At 46.9% G+C, this 13,449-nt stretch overlaps 3 non-coding genes and 2 pseudogenes across 3 annotated transcripts; all 5 read right to left on the reverse strand.

The window, feature by feature from the left end:
• Positions 1-700: 700 nt before the first annotated feature.
• Positions 701-891, reverse strand: LOC141192033 (U2 spliceosomal RNA). The gene has a single exon (XR_012265729.1). It is a non-coding gene; the product is annotated as a U2 spliceosomal RNA (small nuclear RNA).
• Positions 892-2,000: 1,109 nt separating this feature from the next.
• On the reverse strand, positions 2,001-2,191 carry LOC141191955 (U2 spliceosomal RNA). Its single transcript, XR_012265651.1, has one exon. It is a non-coding gene; the product is annotated as a U2 spliceosomal RNA (small nuclear RNA).
• Positions 2,192-3,306: 1,115 nt separating this feature from the next.
• LOC141192177 (U2 spliceosomal RNA) lies at positions 3,307-3,487 on the reverse strand (annotated as a pseudogene).
• Positions 3,488-8,493: 5,006 nt separating this feature from the next.
• Positions 8,494-8,608, reverse strand: LOC141192215 (U2 spliceosomal RNA; annotated as a pseudogene).
• A 1,115-nt stretch (positions 8,609-9,723) lies between these two features.
• LOC141192147 (U2 spliceosomal RNA) lies at positions 9,724-9,918 on the reverse strand. The gene has a single exon (XR_012265832.1). It is a non-coding gene; the product is annotated as a U2 spliceosomal RNA (small nuclear RNA).
• Between the last annotated feature and the right edge of the window lie 3,531 nt (positions 9,919-13,449).

Raw genomic sequence — 13,449 nt, forward strand, 5'->3', positions numbered from 1 at the left:
GCGCAGCCAGCGTTCCATTGCCACATTCCATCTACTGCAGGCAGGATACCTGGCTGGCTGAATGTCGCTGAGAAGCTCACAGAGACCGCCATAAGCAACAGTTTAACAGAATGCCACAGACTAATCAACCAAACTTTTTGGGTTGGGTTCTCTTTTATAGTCTGCAGGCATTAAATGAAAGAAGTCAGTGTTCCAGCAGAGGGAGACAACGTTTCAGAAAAGGCATTGTAGCAAACCAAAAAAGAAATTTTAAGCGCAGCAGAGTAACCAGCGCACATACCTGTTAGCTCAGGTGAGTTTAAAAGGCTGCTGTTGATAACAAGGGCATTTGCTAAATAGATGGTGTGTGTGCAACAATATACTGAAAGGTCAATTATATTGTGCAGCTTATCTCACCACCTGTAGTTATTTAGGTGAAAGCTCCAAAATGCTTGCCTAATATGTCTGTTTATCCAAAAGGAAGTAAAAAGGGAGAGCTAGAAAGATAGCATTGCATCACATTACATGGCAATGCAATGCACAGTTGCTGAAGTTGAACCAAAATGAGCTTGTAATCTGGCTTCTGCAACTTTGAACATGAAAAATCCAATGAGGAGAAGAAAAGCAAAGCCAAAGAGTCCATCCCAAAATCCGACAAACAAGCAAAATGAACAAAAAACATTGAATTCAATTCTTTCTGATTTTAGAAACTGCATTAAAGAAGGGGTGCACCGGTCCTGGAGATACTGCAATACCAGGTCAATGCTTGGAGTGGACAGAGCAAGCTCTTTTTCCATCTCCCTGTTCTAAAAATCCATTTAATATATGGTCCCCAGATAGGGGACGTATCAGATATTAAACTGATAAGAACAGATACTACACTTGATCTTAGCCAAAAGGCCGAGAAGCGATAACCAGAATTCGTTTCAAACTACGGAGCCACCCAAGGATCCTGAAAAGTCCATTTGTGGAGATGAGCTCCTGGACTCCCGTTAAGAAGACATGTTGTCAACCTCTAGATCCCTTACATGCCTGCACTTTTCGGCTTGCTGCTGCTGCAATCCACGCGTTTTAGATCTGCATAACTCCACCTCTTTAAACACAGCACCTTCACCCCCTGCTGTTCCCACCCGCCTCAACACCATTGGAAGGGAGGAGAACCAATTAAGGCGGGGGGTGGGGTGGAACGAGCAGCTGTCTACCCTTAGCAGGAGGGCTCCTGATTACATACCTCTCCTGCTGCTGCTGGCTGTCCAGCAGCAGACTGAAGGTGGCTGCTGCTGTGCACAGGTATATAAAGGCTCAGAGCCTATTATGACACGCGCAGCCAGCGTTCCATTGCCACATTCCATCTACTGCAGGCAGGATACCTGGCTGGCTGAATGTCGCTGAGAAGCTCACAGAGACCGCCATAAGCAACAGTTTAACAGAATGCCACAGACTAATCAACCAAACTTTTTGGGTTGGGTTCTCTTTTATAGTCTGCAGGCATTAAATGAAAGAAGTCAGTGTTCCAGCAGAAGGAGACAACGTTTCAGAAAAGGCATTGTAGCAAACCAAAAAAGAAATTTTAAGCGCAGCAGAGTAACCAGCGCACATACCTGTTAGCTCAGGTGAGTTTAAAAGGCTGCTGTTGATAACAAGGGCATTTGCTAAATAGATGGTGTGTGTGCAACAATATACTGAAAGGTCAATTATATTGTGCAGCTTATCTCACCACCTGTAGTTATTTAGGTGAAAGCTCCAAAATGCTTGCCTAATATGTCTGTTTATCCAAAAGGAAGTAAAAAGGGAGAGCTAGAAAGATAGCATTGCATCACATTACATGGCAATGCAATGCACAGTTGCTGAAGTTGAACCAAAATGAGCTTGTAATCTGGCTTCTGCAACTTTGAACATGAAAAATCCAATGAGGAGAAGAAAAGCAAAGCCAAAGAGTCCATCCCAAAATCCGACAAACAAGCAAAATGAACAAAAAACATTGAATTCAATTCTTTCTGATTTTAGAAACTGCATTAAAGAAGGGGTGCACCGGTCCTGGAGATACTGCAATACCAGGTCAATGCGTGGAGTGGACAGAGCAAGCTCTTTTTCCATCTCCCTGTTCTAAAAATCCATTTAATATATGGTCCCCAGATAGGGGACGTATCAGATATTAAACTGATAAGAACAGATACTACACTTGATCTTAGCCAAAAGGCCGAGAAGCGATAACCAGAATTGGTTTCAAACTACGGAGCCACCCAAGGATCCTGAAAAGTCCATTTGTGGAGATGAGCTCCTGGACTCCCGTTAAGAAGACATGTTGTCAACCTCTAGATCCCTTACATGCCTGCACTTTTCGGCTTGCTGCTGCTGCAATCCACGCGTTTTAGATCTGCATAACTCCACCTCTTTAAACACAGCACCTTCACCCCCTGCTGTTCCCACCCGCCTCAACACCGTTGGAAGGGAGGAGAACCAATTAAGGCGGGGGGTGGGGTGGAACGAGCAGCTGTCTACCCTTAGCAGGAGGGCTCCTGATTACATACCTCTCCTGCTGCTGCTGCTGCTGGCTGTCCAGCAGCAGACTGAAGGTGGCTGCTGCTGTGCACAGGTATATAAGGGCTCAGAGCCTATTATGACACGCGCAGCCAGCGTTCCATTGCCACATTCCATCTACTGCAGGCAGGATACCTGGCTGGCTGAATGTCGCTGAGAAGCTCACAGAGACCGCCATAAGCAACAGTTTAACAGAATGCCACAGACTAATCAACCAAACTTTTTGGGTTGGGTTCTCTTTTATAGTCTGCAGGCATTAAATGAAAGAAGTCAGTGTTCCAGCAGAGGGAGACAACGTTTCAGAAAAGGCATTGTAGCAAACCAAAAAAGAAATTTTAAGCGCAGCAGAGTAACCAGCGCACATACCTGTTAGCTCAGGTGAGTTTAAAAGGCTGCTGTTGATAACAAGGGCATTTGCTAAATAGATGGTGTGTGTGCAACAATATACTGAAAGGTCAATTATATTGTGCAGCTTATCTCACCACCTGTAGTTATTTAGGTGAAAGCTCCAAAATGCTTGCCTAATATGTCTGTTTATCCAAAAGGAAGTAAAAAGGGAGAGCTAGAAAGATAGCATTGCATCACATTACATGGCAATGCAATGCACAGTTGCTGAAGTTGAACCAAAATGAGCTTGTAATCTGGCTTCTGCAACTTTGAACATGAAAAATCCAATGAGGAGAAGAAAAGCAAAGCCAAAGAGTCCATCCCAAAATCCGACAAACAAGCAAAATGAACAAAAAACATTGAATTCAATTCTTTCTGATTTTAGAAACTGCATTAAAGAAGGGGTGCACCGGTCCTGGAGATACTGCAATACCAGGTCAATGCGTGGAGTGGACAGAGCAAGCTCTTTTTCCATCTCCCTGTTCTAAAAATCCATTTAATATATGGTCCCCAGATAGGGGACGTATCAGATATTAAACTGATCAGAACAGATTTTTTTTTTTTTTTTTTTTAAAACCATTCAGGTTGTTGTAAACAACAGTATGAAAGTCCGCCAAAACCTTCAAATAGTTGCTCAACTATAACTCATCATCATGGTTAATCTTTATTCTTTTTATAAATTTATGTTTCCAAAATCAGAGTTAGTATATTTGTGCTATATTACTCTCATGAAGGTACATAAAATTACTGGTACTTTACCAGATGACGCCATTTCATGACCTTCCAAATGCCCTCAGCGTCCAATCCACCACCTCTACTCTTGTCCCATTTATATATAAGGTACAACCTAGATAGAATTAACCGAATACAGTTATTAATAGGTACAGTTTTTCTTTTGAACAAAGCCAGGTTTCTCACATCCCAAAGGCTTTCCATGACACACACCATTATTAACCACAAAATCCTTTCATTCACCTTTCCACATGCACCAATACCAAACATAGCCACTCTCCAGTTAATATAACTCACACCTGCTAATTCCTTACATAGACCACCCACACCTTTCCACACACTATATGCATAATCACAATCCCACATCACATGTCTCACAGTCTCACTCGCTCCACACCCTTCTCTTGGACATACATTCGTTCTGATCAAATCTCTTCTCTTTTGCACATCTCTCACAGGCAGTATATCATGCAAAGCCATCCACACCACATCCTTCTGTTTATTCGACATACCATGCGTACCCAATTTTTCCCATGCATCCGCCACTTCATTAAATCTTAAATCATTAATATTACATTCAATCTCATTTGCTCTCATTTTTCCCATCACCGCTTTTGGTTTCTCAAACTCACACATAGACACAGCCAGCAAATCATTCTTTCTAACAAACCTTTCAATCACCTCATACCACACAGGACATTTAAAAGCCACAGGCACACTTCCATCTTTTTTCACCCAGCATAACCCATACAACATCCATCCAGCCATATATCGCAACATATATGCACCTTTGTTCTTTTTACCCATTAGCACTACCACTGTTTTAATATAATTAAGGCTCAGGAATATTTCAATATCAGGAAAATTCAGACCACCATTCTGATATGTTTTGTATAAATATTCTCTCTTTAATTTTTCCATTTTACTCCCCCAAAAAAAAGTAAAAATTAATTTTTGTACTCTTTTTATTTTTTTGTATGGGGACGGAAAGACCCCAGCAACATAAAGTAATATTGGAAGTATTACTGCCTTAATTATAAGTACCTTTCCATTCAATGTCAACTCACGCATTCGCCAAAAATTCAGTTTCTTCTCTATCCGTAACCCACACTCATCCCAACTTTCAGTACCCTTCAGATCATCATTCAGCAATATACCCAAGACTTTAATCGACCCTTCCATACATGTCACACCATCCATCTTAATCCTACTATCACCAAAACACTTAAAACAACATTTATCCCAGTTTACCCTAAAAGCAGACGCACCACAGAAAAAATCCAATAATAACTTCACTCTACTCATAGACGCAATACTCTCACTCACAATCACCACATCATCCATATATCCCAGCACCTTGACATTCATTCCTTTACTCCCAGGTATTAGCATTCCTCTTATCGCTTTCTCTCTCCTAATCATACATAACAAAGGTTCAATCACACTAACAAACAAAACAGGGGAGAGAGGGCACCCCTGTCTAACACCTGATTTAATCAGGAATTTATCACACAACCAACCATTCACTAAAACTTCACTCGTCACATCATCATACAAACATCTCACACCATCTAGGAACTTCTTAGGGAAACCCATTTTTTCTAACACTTCAAACATAAACACATGCGACACTCTATCAAACGCCTTCTCAAAATCTAAAGCCAACAACATACACTTCTGCTTTCTATCTCTACAGTCTCCCAGCACATCTCTCAACAACAACAGATTATCACTTATACATCTCCCAGGCACAGCACACACTTGATCATCCTTGACAACCTTCCCAATCACTTCACGCATACGGTTTGCTAAAATCTTGCTATACACCTTGTAGTCGGAATTTAGAAGCGTTATTGGCCTCCAATTCCCCAGTTTTTTCTTTTCACCTTTTTTATAGATTAACACAACCACACCTTCTTTCATAGATTCACACAGTTCTCCATTCTCCCACATATACTTACATACTTCCGTCAGATCCGCACCCATGCACTCCCACGCTTTCACATACAACTCTACTGGTATACCATCTTTACCTGGTGTTTTGTTTTTCTGAGCACTGAACACCACCTTTCTCACTTCATCCAGAATCACATCCTCACACAAGTTCTCACATTCATCATTATCCAATTTATCTTCCAAGCTACCTAACACTTCACCCATCAAACCAGAATCAATCCATTTATCCCCATACAGTCTACTATAGAAACCATTCACCTCCTCAATCACACCCTCTCCAGTTATACTCACATCATTCTCATCCAGTAATTCATCCATATCCATTTTTTTTCCATTCATTTTTTTGAAAAAGTATCTGGTACATTTTTCGTTTTTTTCCAGGTGTTCTATTTTGGTTCTGTACATTATTTCTTTCCCCTTTTTCTCAATCACACGTTTTAACTCATTCTTTGCTTCCACTAACAAATCACTCACATCAATCCCAGACATACTGCATTTTTTCAACCATTCAATCCTCATATTTAATTCTTTGAATTTATTTCTATATATGGCGGCTTTCTTGTAGCCCCATTTTCTGAAAAATTTTTGGATTTCTTGCTTCACCCAATCCCACCATTCTAACACACATGCAAACCTGTTTTTATAGTATCCCCACCTTTCATACTTCTTTTTAAACTCACTCATCACTCTTTCATCCTCTAGCAACCTCACATTCAGCTTCCATACACCCCTCCCATGCACAAAGCTCCCTTTCTGTCTGAACATACCCCTCAAACACTCGTGGTCCGAGAAGGGGACCGCACACTGCTTAAAACTAATGCACTCCAGATTTTTGGAGAAAAGCATCCTGTCAATACGTGATTCGATCCCCCCTCTGTCCGCCTTATATGTAGGTGGTGGATTGTCCGACCTTAAAGTAGCGGCATCTGAAAAAGAAAAATCTGAAATTAAATGGGATAATTTTTTCCCGGTTACATCACCGGTTTCATCCGTAACACAATTAAAGTCACCAACAAAAATGGTAGGAATCTTTCCTGGCAAAAATAACTGAACCTTTTCCAAGAGAGCAAGACGCTCCTCTTTTCCGGTAGGACTATAGATGTTAACTATTCTTACCCGCCACCCCCTATATTTCACTATGGCAATAATGCACCTCCCCACCTCCACCACTGTGTAGCTGTCCATGCTGCACTCTGCGTTCCCCAGCAGGATCCCCACACCATCGTTCTTATTTACATTAGACCCAGACCAGATGTGCTGTCCATGAGGCCAGTCCTGATCGTCCGGCACTTCTGATAATCCGCACTCCTGCAGGCAGTAAATGTCTGCTCCCAATGATCTGATATACCTGAGCACAGTACACCTGCGTCCTTTAGATTTCATCTGCCTCACATTTAAGGATAGGACATTAAGTGAAGCTTTGGAAGCCATATCAGAACTTTCTTATGGAGATTTCTACATGTCCCCCATTTCTGTATCAGCCTTGTCCTTCTGGGGGCTGGCAGCCGGACTGGTAACAGGTGAGGGCAGGAACCCCCTCTAAAAAATCGCAATCAGGGGAGAAAACCAAGTCTGGATAAGCCCGCTCACTCATGGGACTTTCACTGCCCTCATCTGCATAATGATAAGCGAGGCGGGGTTTCTTCACAGCATTCCCCCTGGTCTCTTCAGAGGACCTTGCTGCTGCTGTGAAATCCCCCTGCTCCTTTATTTCACACTTAGTGCCACTGGCACTGACACTCTGCTCCTCCTCATCATCTGCCTGCAGCTTGTCCCAGGAGACATGGGGCGTTCTGCTCAGTGCCTCCTCCACATCTCCTTCACCACAGGCAGACACAAGTACTGGGAGCTGCTCGCTGAGCTCCATGTCTAGCTCCGCCCCCTCCAACGTCACTGGCTCTGTAGCTCCGCCCCCCACTCTCACTGCAGATACAGAGGCTGCTGGTGGAGCGCTCTGAGTCACAGGGATGGCAGCACTCACAGGTGTCAGATTCAGCAGCTGATTGCCTGAGGGCAGCTGATTACCTGCAGCTGAGGAGGCAAGTAACTCTTCGCTGACAATGGAGTCAGCTCCATGAGGTCGGCTCTGCTGCAGAGCATTGCTACCAGGCATTACAGGGCTGGCGGAGGCAACCTGGGCATACAGCCTGGCTCCACCAGTGCGTGCCCTGCAATCCCTGTACACATGTCCAGACTCCCCACAGCCATTACATACAACAGGGTTGGGGCAGTCCTTTGCACGGTGCCCAGGTAGATTACATTTTCTGCAGAGCATTGCTTCAGGGCAGTTCTCCTGCATGTGGCCATAGGAGTTACATTTGCGGCAGTAAAAGGGGGCTTCAGGGAAAAATAAATATCCATTATTCCTGCCAATGCTGAAATTTAAAGGGGGATAGTGGAAACCCCCAGGGCCCTGAGGGTCTATCCCAAAACGGACAAAGAACTTGTGCTTCCCAGTCCACAGTCCAGACTCCATGCTAACTACTCTGTGGGCATACTGTACATAGGAACAATGTCTTTTAAGGAAATCTGCTATTTCTTCCAGGGGGACAAAGGGATTATGCATGAAAACCACTAAGGGTATGTCCCCTCTGGAATAAAGGACTGTGAAAGTAAGTCCTGAAAGCAAGTCATTGTCAGCATTTTCCCTGAGGGCTCTGTACAGGTTTTGGCATGCACCAACAGAAGAAAAAACAAGCACATACCGTCCCTCTCTCCTGAATTCCTGCAGGCATACGATCTCCTCCTTCTTTACCTTCAGTATGTCATAAAGCACCATATTGACCAGGTATCCCAGTGAAAAATGCATTCTCTTCTCCTGCGCGACCTCGATCCTGAAACCATTACGGACCCGGGCATCCCCGGTCCCTGCGAAGTGGACAACTACTCCCATCCTTTCCAGGTTCGCCTTCTCTCTCCACCATTCCTTTTAGTACAGCATAGCTGTACTAGCCTTTAAATGACCAGACCAGGCATACTGCACTTGATCTTAGCCAAAAGGCCGAGAAGCGATAACCAGAATTGGTTTCAAACTACGGAGCCACCCAAGGATCCTGAAAAGTCCATTTGTGGAGATGAGCTCCTGGACTCCCGTTAAGAAGACATGTTGTCAACCTCTAGATCCCTTACATGCCTGCACTTTTCGGCTTGCTGCTGCTGCAATCCACGCGTTTTAGATCTGCATAACTCCACCTCTTTAAACACAGCACCTTCACCCCCTGCTGTTCCCACCCGCCTCAACACCGTTGGAAGGGAGGAGAACCAATTAAGGCGGGGGGTGGGGTGGAACGAGCAGCTGTCTACCCTTAGCAGGAGGGCTCCTGATTACATACCTCTCCTGCTGCTGCTGCTGCTGGCTGTCCAGCAGCAGACTGAAGGTGGCTGCTGCTGTGCACAGGTATATAAAGGCTCAGAGCCTATTATGACACGCGCAGCCAGCGTTCCATTGCCACATTCCATCTACTGCAGGCAGGATACCTGGCTGGCTGAATGTCGCTGAGAAGCTCACAGAGACCGCCATAAGCAACAGTTTAACAGAATGCCACAGACTAATCAACCAAACTTTTTGGGTTGGGTTCTCTTTTATAGTCTGCAGGCATTAAATGAAAGAAGTCAGTGTTCCAGCAGAAGGAGACAACGTTTCAGAAAAGGCATTGTAGCAAACCAAAAAAGAAATTTTAAGCGCAGCAGAGTAACCAGCGCACATACCTGTTAGCTCAGGTGAGTTTAAAAGGCTGCTGTTGATAACAAGGGCATTTGCTAAATAGATGGTGTGTGTGCAACAATATACTGAAAGGTCAATTATATTGTGCAGCTTATCTCACCACCTGTAGTTATTTAGGTGAAAGCTCCAAAATGCTTGCCTAATATGTCTGTTTATCCAAAAGGAAGTAAAAAGGGAGAGCTAGAAAGATAGCATTGCATCACATTACATGGCAATGCAATGCACAGTTGCTGAAGTTGAACCAAAATGAGCTTGTAATCTGGCTTCTGCAACTTTGAACATGAAAAATCCAATGAGGAGAAGAAAAGCAAAGCCAAAGAGTCCATCCCAAAATCCGACAAACAAGCAAAATGAACAAAAAACATTGAATTCAATTCTTTCTGATTTTAGAAACTGCATTAAAGAAGGGGTGCACCGGTCCTGGAGATACTGCAATACCAGGTCAATGCGTGGAGTGGACAGAGCAAGCTCTTTTTCCATCTCCCTGTTCTAAAAATCCATTTAATATATGGTACCCAGATAGGGGACGTATCAGATATTAAACTGATAAGAACAGATTTTTTTTGATTGAATATATCTTTTATTAGCACAAAAAATAAGTTAACAGACAGTGTACAGTGCCGCAGCCCAGTACTCACAGAATTCTACATCATATTTACATAGCATGAGGATACGACGCACTAACTAGACACATCACACCCCTATGCTACACAAAACACTCAATCTGAAAGAAAAAGCATGTCAATCAATACAGTACGACGAACCGTGATAAGGGATGGGGATTGGGAAAAAGGGGATGGGGAGGGGAAAATCACAGGCCCGAAGCTTTATTGAAAGACAAGACACATAAGGGGAGAGGGGGAGGAGGGGTTTAGTCCTCATCCTCGTCCTCCAGACCGTCCATGATGGAATAGTCTCTGAGCAGGCTGTGGATCAGCCTGCGGCAGTCCTGGATGGACATCCTCTCCCTCCTCAAGATGAGCCGGTTCCTGGCGACCCAAACGGCATCCTTGAAGCAGTTCATAAGGCACCAAGCCTCCTGGATGGCTCCGACGGTATGAACCCCAGGGAAGAGTCCGTAAAGCACAGAATGGTGCGATAGGCTCGCCCTGGGGACAGAGTTCCTCAGGTCGTCCTCAAGTGCAGTCAATAGGCGCTGTGCAAATCCGCAGTCCCAAAAAGTGTGCAAAGATGTTTCCTCCACGAAGGGGCACCTTGGGCAGTACCGGGTCTTGCACAGGTTCCGGGCATGCATGAATGACCGGACGGGCAGTCCGCCCTGAATCGCCATCCACGACAAGTCCTTGTGCCCGTTGGTCAGCCTGTCAGACGACACATTTGTCCACACAGTCTCCAGCGTGTCCTGGTGAAGTCCTGTGATGTTCTCCACGTCATCCTTGGCTCTGATTAGCTTGTGGATAGTTTTGGGCTTCCACAAGTCGGGCTTGAGTCCCTCCAGTTGATGCTCCCCCACAAATCGAACGACGTCTCCGTAGAACCATGGCGTCGTCCAGTTGTAGGGGAAGGAGCTGTCCCACTTGTCCCAGCCGAGTCGCCTCCAAAGAGGAAGCAGGAAGAAGCGAGACATGGACCTGCCCGCGGAGCCATTCTTGACTTGCAAAGTCCGGCGGACACAATCACACACAAAAGAGGATCGCAGGAGGGTGGGGATATCTGGAACGCCCTTCCCACCCTTGCGAGGCTCCTTGTACATGACGGCCCGCCTGACTCTGTCCATCTTGGATCCCCAGACAAAGTGAAACACTGTCCTGGTAATGGCCCTGCACACAGTGACGTGTGGGGGCCAGGCCTGCGCCGTGTACTGCAAGACGGGCAGGACCTCATTACGCAGAACGAGTGCCTTACCCTCACAAGTGAGGTGTCTGAGGCTCCAGAGTCCGATCCGTTGCTTCACCTTGGCCAAGCGTTCTTGCCAGGACTTGAGGGCCGCTCCTTCCTTCCCGAACCAGACTCCCAGCACCTTGAGGAAATCCGGTTGAATGTTGAAGGGGAAGGGGGCGGAGGAGGCCGGCTGCCAATCCCCGAAGAGCATGGCTTCCGACTTCCTGCAGTTGACTTTGGCCCCTGAAGCCCGGCCGAACCTCTCACACGTCTGGACGAGGGCGTCGACTGAACCACGATCAGCGCAGAAGACGGTGACGTCGTCCATGTAGAGCGAGCACTTGACCTCGTGTCGTCCCGGACCCGGTGCGGTGATCCCTCTGATCTCTCCATTCTGCCGGATAGCCTCTGCGAAGAGTTCTATAACACAAACAAAAAGAAGAGGTGATAGAGGGCAGCCTTGTCTGACCCCAGAGAGGACAGGGAAGGGGTCAGTCTTCCAGCCGTTCACCAACACCGAGCTGTGGATATCAAAATACATCAGACGGACATACGAACAAAACATGTTACCCAAACCTAACCGGTGCAGAGCTCGGCCCATGAACTCGTGGGAAACCCGGTCGAAGGCCTTCTCCTGATCCAAGGAGACCAGGGCCGCGTGTGCGCGGCGGACCTTGATGTACTCGACCGTGTCCCGCACGAGAGCGAGGCTGTCTGCGATGCGACGTCCAGGGATGCCGCAGGTCTGGTCCGGGTGGATGATCCGTCCGATCACCGTCTTAAGTCGTGTCGCCATCGTCTTGGCCAGGATCTTGTAGTCCACGTTGAGCAGAGTGATGGGACGCCAATTCCTCAGGTCGCACCTCTCTCCCTTCCGCTTGTACAGGATCGTGACCATTCCTTCCCTCAAAGATGGAGGCATTCTACCCTCCACCACCATCTCCTCGTACAGGTCCAACAGGTCCGGACAGATGAGGTCTCCCAGCGCTACATAGAGCTCCGCTGGAAGACCATCACTGCCCGGGGTCCTGCCGGTCCTAAAGGATTTAGCGGCAGAGAGCAATTCGCCCACCATCAGAGGTTTGTCCAAGGCTGCCGTGCCTGCAGGATCAAGATGGTTAGTGATACCTGACAGGAACTTATCAGCAGCGTCAGGGTCGGTAGTCTTGTGGGAGTAGAGTTCGCTGTAGAAGTCGCTGACGACCCTCATCACGTCCTCCTTCCCACGTCGCATGTTTCCGCTCTCGTCTCGCAGCTCGTTCAGGGGCGTGTGACCGGCATGAAGTTTCCTGAAAAAGAATGAGTTACATTTCTCACCCTTCTCCAGATTCTCCACTTTGGAACGGAAGACGATTCGCTTGGACTCCTCCTCAAAGTGCCTTTTCAGGCTCTTCTTGGTCTCCTCCAGCTCCTCCCTCACGTCCCAGCCGCAGTGAAGAAGGTCCTGCAGCGACCGCAGCTCGCGCTGCAGCCCTCTGAAGTCCCTCCTCTTCTCACACGCCTGTTGTCGACCCTTGGCCTGAAAGAAACAGCGAAACTCAAGTTTAACATATTCCCACCAATCAGAGACTGTTTGGAAGCTACCCTTGTAGGACTGCCACATTGCGTAGGCTGCTCTCAGCTCCTCCACGACTTCATCCTGAGCCAGCAGAGCACAATTCAGCTTCCAGGAGCCGGGGCCGGACGGAAAACCGTCGCCGAGGACACCTTGTAAGTGAATGGCTCTGTGGTCGGAGAAGAAGCAGGAGACCATCGAGTGCCTACTCTGCCTGACTGCCCGAGAGGTGAACACAAAGTCAATCCTGGAGCGGAGTGAGCCATCGGGTCGGCTCCACGAATAGTTCGTGGAGCCTCTCCCCATGGAGCCCACCACGTCCTGAAGAGAGGCCTCGGTTACCATCTCGATGAGCAGCTTGGACGTGATGTCCAACTTGGCAGATGTGCCAGAACTACGACCATCCTCCTCGATGGGGCAGTTGAAATCCCCGGCCATCACTAAGGTCCTGGTGGTGGCAAGCTGAAGCCGCAGGGTCTGGAAAAGCTCCAAACGCTCATTCTTCAGTGGGGACGCATACACGTTGATGAACCTGACAGGTTCTCCCGCCCAGTTGCCATCTACAACAAGAGCCCTGCCGCAGATGAGCTCCTGGACGGACTCAAGCGTGAATGCGCCCCCCCTGATCAGAATTGCGACCCCCGTAGACTTGCAGTCACCCCCACCGGACCAGTAGGATGGACCGTGGGACCACTCCCTGGCCAGATGTTTGAAGGACCTAGAGGAGGGAAGG

This window comes from Phyllobates terribilis, unplaced genomic scaffold (assembly GCF_046119375.1).
Source record: "Phyllobates terribilis strain yellow unplaced genomic scaffold, ASM4611937v1 Scaffold_52__1_contigs__length_9100884, whole genome shotgun sequence".
Taxonomy (NCBI): domain Eukaryota; kingdom Metazoa; phylum Chordata; class Amphibia; order Anura; family Dendrobatidae; genus Phyllobates; species Phyllobates terribilis.